This window comes from Myotis daubentonii, chromosome 10 (assembly GCF_963259705.1).
Source record: "Myotis daubentonii chromosome 10, mMyoDau2.1, whole genome shotgun sequence".
Classification (NCBI taxonomy): Eukaryota; Metazoa; Chordata; class Mammalia; order Chiroptera; family Vespertilionidae; genus Myotis; species Myotis daubentonii.
This window is the reverse complement of record NC_081849.1, coordinates 68,015,632-68,026,896: the sequence shown is the minus strand read 5'-3', so window position 1 is coordinate 68,026,896 and position 11,265 is coordinate 68,015,632. Positions and strand designations below refer to the sequence as shown.

Sequence of the window (11,265 nt, the reverse complement as noted above, 5' to 3'; positions counted from 1 at the left end):
TTGTGAAATATGCTGGATCGGACAGAATCAAGGAAATAAGCACAATGAATTTTAAAAATACTCACTTAGCCTAAATGAGGAAGCATCACAAGACCATTTTAGGTGGTGTTCACAATTAGCTTTCAATCATGATTTGCCCAGTTGCCTCATTCTAGGAGGTTGTCTCTATCTCTGAACATTTCTTTGTGGGTTTCCGTGTTGAAGCTCAGTGAAATTCAGGCAAGAGGAGTCAGTCCTGCTCCCAGGAACTTAAGGAGTTACCTGTTTGACAGAGGAGAGAGAGCAGGACTCTTGTTCTTATTACCTAATCGAGTTGAGCAATAGGGAAGAGGGAGAGCCTCTAGGACTGACTGCCTGACAGAAGCCAGAGCGAGGCTGACACACACAGTCTGCTGTCCTCACGTTGTCTCTGCGTCTGCTAAGGTTAGTAAACTTGGAAATGAATGTGACGAGAGATCATTATGCTTACGTGGCACCTGTCGGGTAGGTTTTAAAACAAGTGACCTGGGATTGTCAGAAGACTTTTAAAGTGAGGGGAATACAGGAGATTAGGGGGAAATCAGTACAACTTCCATGACGTAGTGCTACAGTATGGCTTACCCACATTTTAGGAACGTTTTATGGGGAATGATAGGAGGACAAAGAAATTCTTATTCAAAAATTTTTCCTCTGAACTTTTCAAATGGAAATAAATTTTTCGCTACCTTTAATTTATTTAAATAAAAATGCATTACTTAGGTTTTTACCTCATTGTGAATTAGTATTTATACAACCTCAGGTTTCCTGTTTTCTTAGTTAGGCCTGAAGGTGAATGTTTGCTTTCTCTAAGCCCTAACATTCACAGTAGGATGATATGCTTTATCCATAAGAAGAATCTTCATGACTTTCAAATAGAAAAATATTTTTATAATAGTCAGTATATTTCCCTCATTTTCTAAATTTAAATGAGCCTTTCTTTATCTATAAAAGTACCAAATAACAAAACAGAGATACTTGTAAAATTTACCCAGCATGTTTTTCTTCTTTTTTTCAGCCTTATGTGTAATTTTTACACTGCAAAGCAAAAGCTATAGTTGTTCCTTGTGTTTCTTTATATAAGCAAAGTTACAACTTTTGGCAATTTGATATCAATTCCTATTAAATTCTGAAGTAAAACTTCTTTCCCTCTCCTTTTAACACTTCCTGAACATAGCAGGCACTCAGATAATTTGTGATGAATTCTCTCTCAACTTATTTGACATTGCTGCAACAACTGTTTGTTTTTCTTCCTTGAAATCACTGGCTTCTGGTAGAAATTGCCATCTTTCTAAATACAGAGCCAGGTCCTCTGCCAGTTCCCCTTCTCTGTATTGGTCAATACATGGACATTAATCTCAAACTTATGCTTGACAAAGGAGACGAAGGAGCTGGAATATTGGTTCATTCCTTTATGAAGCTTGTCATTTCTCCCTCTAAAACCTCCCCCCTCTGTAGGTCTTCTGCTATACCACAAACCTTCCATTAGACCACCTATTCTACTATTTTAAATAATTTTTCTACATGTCTATATAAACTATCACTCCATGAAGTTGGGGTTTTATTTTATTTGTTTTCATATCTCTGGGCCTAGAAATATTCAGCACTCATGAGGAATAGCTTATTAAATAATTTTGTGAGTAAATGTGTTGTTTTAACTGTAATCTGTGTAAAATGTAATGAAAATAATTCTAAAACAACACAGCAAAAAAATGCAGGTGCTGAGAGAGTTATATTGACGAAAGATAAGGATTTAGGTTTGGGGGAGAAAATGCTTGTACTTAATCATGTATCCTTATGTCTTATGACTAATCTTTGATATTCCTTGTCACCTGGATGCATAAATTCAAGGTCACCTACTTCATACTAACTCTGGAAATCTTATCATTTACCTAATTTTCCCTGTGTCATTTATAACCTCTATAGAAATGTGGCTAGCAATACCTTATTATAGTTGATTTTTTGGTAACTTAAATAATGACACATGGAAGAATTTCAGTATGCCACCTGATCTATGTCATTATATTAAGAAATATTTGTCTGGCCCAAACCAATATGCTCAACTAATATTTGACAAAGGAGGCAAGAACATACAATGGAGCCAAGATAGTCTATTCAATAAATGGTGTTGGGAAAATTGGACAGATATATGCAAGAAAATGAAACTAGACCACCAACTTACACCATACACAAAAATAAACTCAAAATGGATAAAGGACTTAAATGTACGACAGGAAACCATAAAGATTCTAGAAGAATCCAAAGGCAACAAAATCTCAGACATATGCCGAAACAATTTCTTCACTGATACAGCTCCTAGGGCACTTGAAACTAAAGAAAAAATGAACAAATGGGACTACATCAAAATAAAAAGCTTCTGCACAGCAAAAGAAACCATCAACAAAACAATGAGAAAACCAACTGTGTGGGAAAACATATTTGCCAATGTCATATCTGATAAGGGCCTAATCTCCAAAATTTACAGGGAACTCATACAACTTAACAAAAGGAAGATAAACAATCCAATCAAAAAATGGGCAACGGACCTAAACAGATACTTTTCAAAGGAGGACATAAGAAAGGCCAAGAGACATATGAAAACATGCTCAAAGTCACTAATCATCTGAGAGATGCAAATCAAAACAGCAATGAGGTACCATCTCACACCGGTCAGACTGGCTATCATCAACAAATCAACAAACGACAAATGCTGGAGAGGATGTGGAGAAAAAGGAACACTTGTGCACTGCTGGTGGGAATGCAGACTGGTGCAGCCACTATGGAAGACAGTATGGAGTTTCCTTAAAAAACTGAAAATGGAACTCCCATTTGACCCTGTGATCCCACTTCTAGGAATATATCCCAAGAAACCAGAAACACCAATCAGAAAGGATATATGCACCCCTATGTTCATAGCAGCACAATTCACCATAGCTAAGATCTGGAAACAGCCTAAGTGCCCATCAGTAGATGAATGGATTAGAAAACTGTGGTACATCTACACGATGGAATACTATGCTGCTGTAAAAAGGAAGGAACTCTTACCATTTGCAACGTCATGGATGGAACTGGAGAGCATTATGCTAAGTGAAATAAGCCAGTCAATAGAGGAAAAATACCACATGATCTCACTCATTCATGGACAATAGAGACCATTATAAACTTTTGAACAATAATAGATACAGAGGCAGAGCTGCCTCAAACAGATTGTCAAACTGCAGCGGGAAGGCCGGGGAGGGTTGGGGGGCAGGAGGTAGGGGGGTAAGAGATCAACCAAAGGACTTGTATGCATGCATATAAGCATAACCACTGGACATAAGACACTGGGGGATAGGGGAGGCTAGGGGACTGTCTAGGGCGGGGCGGGGGAAAATGGACACATATGTAATACCCTTTGTAATACTTTAAGCAATTAAAAAAAAAGAAATATTTGTCTTTTCCCTTATCCTTTCCTAGAACTTTTCAAGTTGCCTTATATGAAGGGAAGAATCATAATATTTTAATCAAATAGAACTATTATATTTTTATATATAATTTAAATTAAATAATTTTTTAAAAAATTATTTATTATTCCTTTTTCTTTTTCTCATTACCATTTATCACTCTATGCCCTCTTCTACTTCAAAAATATTTAAAATAAAACAAAATTAGAAAAGTCAAAAGTGCACTGTAATCAGAATAGTTTTAAAAAGTTAACTTTACTCCAGTAACAGGGTATAGTTAATGGGAGTCAAAAATTATTCCAATTATCCAGGACCTTACTATTAACTTGACTAACATTACTAAAGAATAAAAAAGAAGAAAAATGATATGCACACAAAAATAAAGCAATATTTTAACAAATATCAGTCCAGAACCTTGGCAAAGATCTGCGAAAAAGGATATAAATGGAAAAAAATAGAACCATAAGGAGAAAAAGAAAGTCATATTCTGGAAGAGGTTATTTTGTTTTTCTTCATTTTTCCCCCCAGAAATATAACCAAAATTTATTGTTTTCTAGAAATTCTTTTTAGGCATCACAAATGTAAAGCTATAGTAATTCTACTATAGATAAAAACAAACTTAGTTCACTGAGTTCCTAGATTGTCTTTGAATGAACCCCATCTGAGCTTCAGGCAAGAGAGATCTGGCTCCTAGCATTGCCCTCATCTCTCATAACCTTTAAGGCAGAACAAGACTTTCCAGCTATCTAGATATCTAAAACCTCATCTGTTCAATGATCAGGACTTGCTGATTCCTAAGATTCCTTCCATTTCTGCAATATAAAGGTCATGAACAAGAGAAAAAAAAATGAAGTGGGTGAAAGGTCTTTGAACTCAGAGTCACAGCTATTTTTATCTGAATAAATGTGGATGTCCTTTGAGCCCAAGAGACTTTGTGGTTTTCTGCCTAGAATCTTCATGTGGAATTGTCCTCTGTGGGTGAGCTGCATCTCTAGTATGCAAGTTCCTTGAAAGTATGTGTTGCTAAACTATCCATGTCAATTTGGGCACAAACTATCACTGGGTTCTTTTAGTAAATATTGGTAGCTTTCAATAAATAACAGTAGGAGAGGTATAGCTGTTCTCCCCAAAACAGGTACAGTAAAAGCCTTCTCTAATTGGCTTCTGACTGAAACAGTTGAGTAGTAAGCGGGAACCCCACCTGCTCGTTATGCTCCTTGAAGTCCCAGCTCCCTGTGCTTTGAGGTGTCCCAGTCGTTCTTGCATGGAGGATTCATCAGAGGCACACACTTAACATTCTAACAACCCAGCTAACTATCCAGTCATAGCCAGGCAACCAGGAATGCCCTGAAATCAAAAGCTAGTCAATGGGTCATTTTTGAATTGTGCTTGGTGGGTTGCTATAGCCTGTGATGTAAGGGTAAGGAGTTACCCAGTAATATTTATAGCCAATTCATATATCTTTGAAATAATTAATTCACCAGTGAAAACGTCATTGTTAAAGTTACTATTGCAATTTTCTAGATGTTAAATAATAGGCTTCACTTACATTCTAAGTAGACAGGTTTTAAATGCATGTTCACAACTAGGTTAGGGGCCCACTTTGAGAAGGTATATTAAAAGTACTTAATACTTCCACATTGTATTTTATATGGAAGTATTTGAAGTACATTACAGAAAACCTCACAGTAGAGATCACACTTTTTCCCTCTTTTGGGCAGAGTTCTGCGCACACAGTGGCCACATTATAAAATCTTCATTGAGTAAGTGTGTGTATGAGGATGAATGCTCTCAACGTGCATCCCCAAAGAAGTACCACCTTAAGTGACATGGGAAAAAGTATTTTTGTCTACTTTAGCATATACTCTCATAGCTTGGTTTGTTTTCAGAATGTCCTAATTTTTATTTGGCTGCTTCTTATTCTTGTGAGTTGCATAATATTAGTATATCCACAAAATATTAGTATTTTAGTTCTCTTACATGGCAAAAAAAAATGTTGTAACTATTGTAAGTCTAAGTTGTTCATTTTGCAAAGCCCCTCCTGATGTTGCTCTGATCTCCAGCTTTCCACAACTAGAATATTCATTGAGGCTTTGTTCTTTATCCCAAAGACCCATGTGCATGTTGCTATGTGCTTCCTCTGAGGACTGTAAAGTCCTACAACTAAGACACAGGGTAAAAAAGTCCGGGGAGTTGCTATGGGAAAATAAGTAGGATATCTCTGGAGAGGGAGCTGCTTCTGTGCTCTTTTAAACATCACAGAGTAACCCTTCCTTCCTTTCTTCCACCTTTTCTTCTTTGCTTGCTTCCTTCCTTCCTTCCTTCCTTCCTTCCTTCCTTCCTTCCTTCCTTCCTTCCTTCCTTTCTTCCTTTCTTTCTTCTTTCCTGCTTTCTTGCATCCTTGCTTTTTTAAAGAAAGAACCAGGGTGAGGAGCAGCTCATTTTCAAGCTGGAGAGCTTGGCAAACACTGGCTGCAGGGTTTACTTTGGTTTAGGAATCCCACTGCCTCACTGGAGTGCCAATCAGAATTCCACAGCCATTCTTGGCGACTTGGAGGTGGGGCTGACTGATGTACAGCAGTGATTTGACCCAGCACTTGGGGCAAACACAACCAGATTCATCAGTGTTAATCCTGCTGTCTCCCAACCAGCATTTTGAAAGTGCATTAACATTGGTGGCCTTACATTTTCGCATCGGACTTCTAACTGGTAATTATGCCTATGTATTCCTTGTAAACTTATCTTTCCTAACAGTGTAGGGCTCATTACTGGTGCCTGCAATACTAAAAATCTCTCACTTTGATCTGATTTTTGCTTTGTTCTTGTCCATTTTAAGCTATAGTTTCATTTTTCTCTTCTTTCAGGAAATAGAGTATATGAGATATTATAGACATTCGAGCAACCTGTTCTAAGCTTTTAGATAAGAAGTTATATATACAAGAAAATGGATGCAATTGGTCAGGTGTAGTAACTTGACTATGATCTTGTCAGTAATAACTACAATAGTAAGTGATAAGGAGATATTCAAAATATTTGGAATGATCCATACCCTCCAATATACATGCACTTATACTAGTTAGCATACATGCAACAATGCAGGTATATCTTAGTAGAAAAACGTACTAAAAGGGTAAATTCATGTGCAGCTATTTTTGATTTCTAAGAATATACTAAGGATTCCTGTTAACTTGTAGAGGGTCACTTTTTACCTGAAGATGCAATTATAATAATTGTCATTATGTAACTTTGGGCTCTATTACATTAAGATTGTGAGGCAGGGTGGCTGTCTTCCAAATCTATCCCCCTCCTCCTTTTCTTATAGACAACAGTAACCAGTAGAGATGCAGGCAGTTTCTACTGCTGGTGTTCGTTCCTGGAATGGCTCTAGTCAACAGGTGGCTATTGTGACCTGAGAGGTGGCTTTATTACTCTATGTTACTGCTAGGTCAGAGAACTCTTCATCATAGAGCAAACCTGACTTATGTTCCTGCATCTTTGAGGCAACAGCTAACAGGATAGAGAAAATGATGTTAAAAAATAACTAATGATTAATGAGCTAAAGCCAGTTTTCAATGTGCAAATCATTCCTATGATGTTTTTTTCTTGGTAATAACTAGCTACACAGAATGATAAGGGGAGGCATAGAAAATCAGGTACTAGAATTAGGTGACATTTTATAGGTTCTAGGCATAATTATTTTACTAATCACATATGACTATTTCTAGTAGTGATCTTTTTTCTGACCTGCATTGTGATATAATGTTCTGTAAGGACAAACAATATTATATGCCTCCACTTTATTTCATTGTGATTATCCTAAATAGTTGGAAATTGAGCCTTGTGAATGAAAAGAGCACATTGGAAACAATGATTTGCCTCAGGTGATATTGTGTGAAATTAGGGGACTGAAGAAAATGTTTAACAGAAGCAAAGACAGGAAATTATTCAAGGAATAATTTATAATCTTGCTTACAGCTCACACATGTACAATTTTGTTTGACATTTGGGGGGGTTAGGATAGTTATTTAAGCCATCTAGACAAGCTATAATTAAAAGTTCAATGCAAGATCACAAGCAATTACTGATTTAAAATTGTTACCTACATATAAGTAATTACTAGAAAAAATTGAAATGTACAAATATATTTTTTATATTAAAAGGCAAGGGCTTTATGAATGCCAGCATTATGCAAATGACTTTGTTTCTAGAGAATTGGATTATGTGTTGCATCTCCCTTATTTATTTAGTAAATGTTTGTTTAGCCAGCACAAAGTAGGTACTGACCATTTTCTGTACTTAATTTTGTCCACTTAGCACTTTGAGTAATCAATTTCCCAAGAATGAATATTATTATTTAATAACTTAAATGACTATCAATACAGGGGAAAATTTATGCGGGGGTGGTCACTGATCTACTGGGTAATCAGGAAATCCTCCATTGAATTTGGTATACCACAGGTTTTCATATTTCTCCCGTAAGGCTGATGAAAGATCAGTGGACTCCTAAGATTCTGAAGTCTGTGGAGTCTCAGGTTGCTTAGAAACTCAGTGACTATGGTCTTGCTATGGCAACCCAATTTATCAGTGAACGCAGAACTCACTTCACTGGCATTGTGCCAAGTATTTTGCTGATAAAAATATTTAGATCAGCTCTTTATCATATTAGTATTTTTATTGTTTACTAATATTACAAGCTAAGTAATATTACAATTTACCAAATTTTTAAAAGTCATTCATATAGTTTATAATAGGTAGAAACTACATACAAATTAAGCTTAAATTCACCATGTAATTATAGTTATTTCAAATATATTGTCTACTGGTTACTATCCCATTTTCTAAGCCCATAGATATATATACATATATATGTATATGTATGTACAAATATATATATATGTATATATATATGTGTGTGTGTGTGTGTGTATTTGCATTAAATTAAAAGCATAAGTATGTAAGACTTGCATCATATATAATCTTTGTGGTAATAGAAGATTCTGTAATTTTGACTTCTATTAATACTTCTAAACAAATAATCTATAAACTTATCCATATATATGTAGTATATTTTAACATTTTCACTTTACATTATTCACATATAAATACAATAAATATGTGACCACATTATTTCTCTTTAAAATCTATGCCTTAAATAATATACCACATAATCCAACACAAAAACATATTAGAAAGTAATTTATTTTAAAAGCTCATTTCTGCCATCATGGAAACACATTAGGGGCATATGCTCATCCTCAGTTTGAATATTTGCTCCCTGCAGTACATATTCAGCTTGTTTGCCCTTTCTGATTTGAGGCATGTTTTCAGATTTTAATGACACCTTCTTCTTTTTTTTCATATTCATGCCAGATATAAACTGTACCTCGTCATATATTGGCATAGTATTCCTTATCTCCCTATTGATTCCAGCGCTTGTGTTTGTCACACTCACTAGCAGAGGCAGAGCCAGCAGCCTCCCCTGAGACAGGACTGCTGCAAAGTGCTAGTTACGGCCCTTTTCTCCTGGGTTTTGGCATTTATGCATTTTGTTTTGACATTTAAGAGTTCATCATATTAAAGTTTCTCCTGGGAATAAAAGAATCAGTCTGACTCGAGTTTTTTATGGCACAGGGATACATTCAGTGATTTTTTTTTCATCTTTCCTTACACTTCATTTCTACAGAATTCTGCAATTGATCAATATTTTTAATCCTCTAGTATGTCCATTGAACTAAGTAATGCCCAGATTAATGATGATAAGCCTCAACTCATAGATGGAAGCAAGAGTCAAGACAGATCTTAACCTATTTTTCTTGAATCAACTGCCATCAGAGCAGAAAAGCTGTTCTGAGAGTCCCTGTTTAAGGCAATAACGACTAGGCCACACTGACACCCACACCGGGTGCATTTGGTAGTCAGATAAAGGCCCACTGCTAACAAAATAAATGAGCAGTCCAGAACAAATCCACTAAACAGCCCAAAGGAATCTCACTATTAGCAAGGGATCACACATATTAGTCCATAAAGAGATATTAGATTGGCATGTAAATAAATTAAATGGCAGAGTATATTCAAGATACTTGGAAAGAACTTTTAATAGGCAGGAAAACAAAAACAATGTAACCACTTACTAATTATCTACATTTAATATTCAGTAACGGCTTTTTTTGTGTGATTGAATTATTCTAATAAATTTTTGAAATCTTTATTTTAATCAATTATGACTCTTTCTGGCAATGGACACATAAACACAATCAGTACATAGGTCATTTAAAATGTTTGAGAAAAGTTTATTTATAGGAGCTTGTCATTCATTCTTGTTGCAGTTACTCAATAAACATCTGGAATAAAAGAAGTACTAAAACCCTTCGAAAGAATATTTTCTAATGTGAGAGAATCAGATTTTGCTTAAAGCAGATTATATTTGTTTTTTTGTTCCATTACATTCCTGGTATCTACAAATATTTCAAAGTGCACATTTGGAAGATAACCAGTCCTTTTAAATTGGTATCAGATAATTTGGGAAAGTAAAGTTATCTCCTCTTCTAACAATTTATCTCCTAACAAAGAATTTACCATACCTATGTCTCTTTTTAATCTATACTTGTGATACCTATAGTATAGGTTCTTCAGCATCTACGGTGTAGAAATCATATTGCAGAGATATTTTTTCTTTCTTTTTTTGTTTTAGAGGCTTACTCATTAGATAATGTTTTATGATAACACTTTTGGTGAGGTGGTTTACTTGTTTAAAGCATATGAGCTAAGGTCAATGTTTCACATAGGTTCTGAGAGTAACAGTTTGGGTGCTTTCAACTCCAACTAGCTGAATCAATATGGTGATAATTTGGAAACCCATGATTGTGTATTGAACTGCCTTTGGAGGTGGGATGCCTTTCAAAACAGAAATATTATAAAATCTGTGGGTGTGTGAGCATCTCCATAAAAGGAGTGAAGCACCAAAGATTTCTGCTGATTTAAGGATAGCTGTGCTTTTGTAAGTGAAATTACAATAAGTCAATTTGGACATAATTCCAAATTTACATACCGAAAACTATTTGAAAGAATATTAGATAAAAATGATTTGTCATACAAAAATAAATTAGGACAGATAAATGTAGGTAATTAAGGAAGAACAGAAGGAAAACTTAAAAAGAGAAACTTGTGAAAGAGAAAAGAGTTTATGCTGAAGCTTATAAAAACAATATTTGGGACACGCCTCTTTATAACATGGAAAATGTTTAATGGTTTTAAATTTTGAGTTGCATAAAATGGTGTTGTTTCCATGTTTTGTGGACTTATTTCACCTCCAAATTTTACTCACTGTAGCCTTCTGTCTTCCAACCTTCTGTGGTTACCCAATTTCCCCTGAGGAGTTACAGAAAATGAGAGGAAAAACAGGCCTAGCAACAAACTTGGACAATGTCCAGAAACTGTTTTCAGTGCTTGGAATACATGGAGGATGCTGCTGCAAGTCTTGTATATGCAGCTTGGGAAAACAATAATATTCTCAGCGTATTCACTGTAAACAGGAAAGCACTGTGTGGTTAATAAAAGGAGTTTTACAAATACACAGAAACATACTCAGACAGCATAGCATCTCAGTTCACACTTGTATCTTTGCCCATAAACTGGAAGCATTGTGGAGTAGGATAGTAGGTTTACCTAAATACCACAACTGAGAGACCTTGAGCCTCAAAGCCAAGGGAACAGTTGTGCCCTAGCAGGTTAGATGCACTGATTGAGCAGCGTAAAACTAGCAGGAATAGCAGAGGTGTTGAAGGGTGACATTCCATAGCAATTCAGA

At 35.6% G+C, this 11,265-nt stretch overlaps 1 protein-coding gene across 2 annotated transcripts in view; it reads left to right on the top strand.

Annotated features, from left to right (window-relative positions):
- The first annotated feature begins 265 nt into the window (after positions 1–265).
- CD36 (CD36 molecule) overlaps positions 266–11,265 on the top strand; it is a 59,924-nt gene continuing 48,924 nt past the window's right edge. The window contains exon 1 of one of the 2 annotated variants that reach the window (XM_059712705.1): positions 266–423. The gene's annotated coding sequence lies outside the window, so the exon portion shown is untranslated. Of the gene's footprint in view, positions 424–6,033; positions 6,168–11,265 lie in introns of those variants that run through there. The other variant, XM_059712706.1, reaches the window with a different exon arrangement.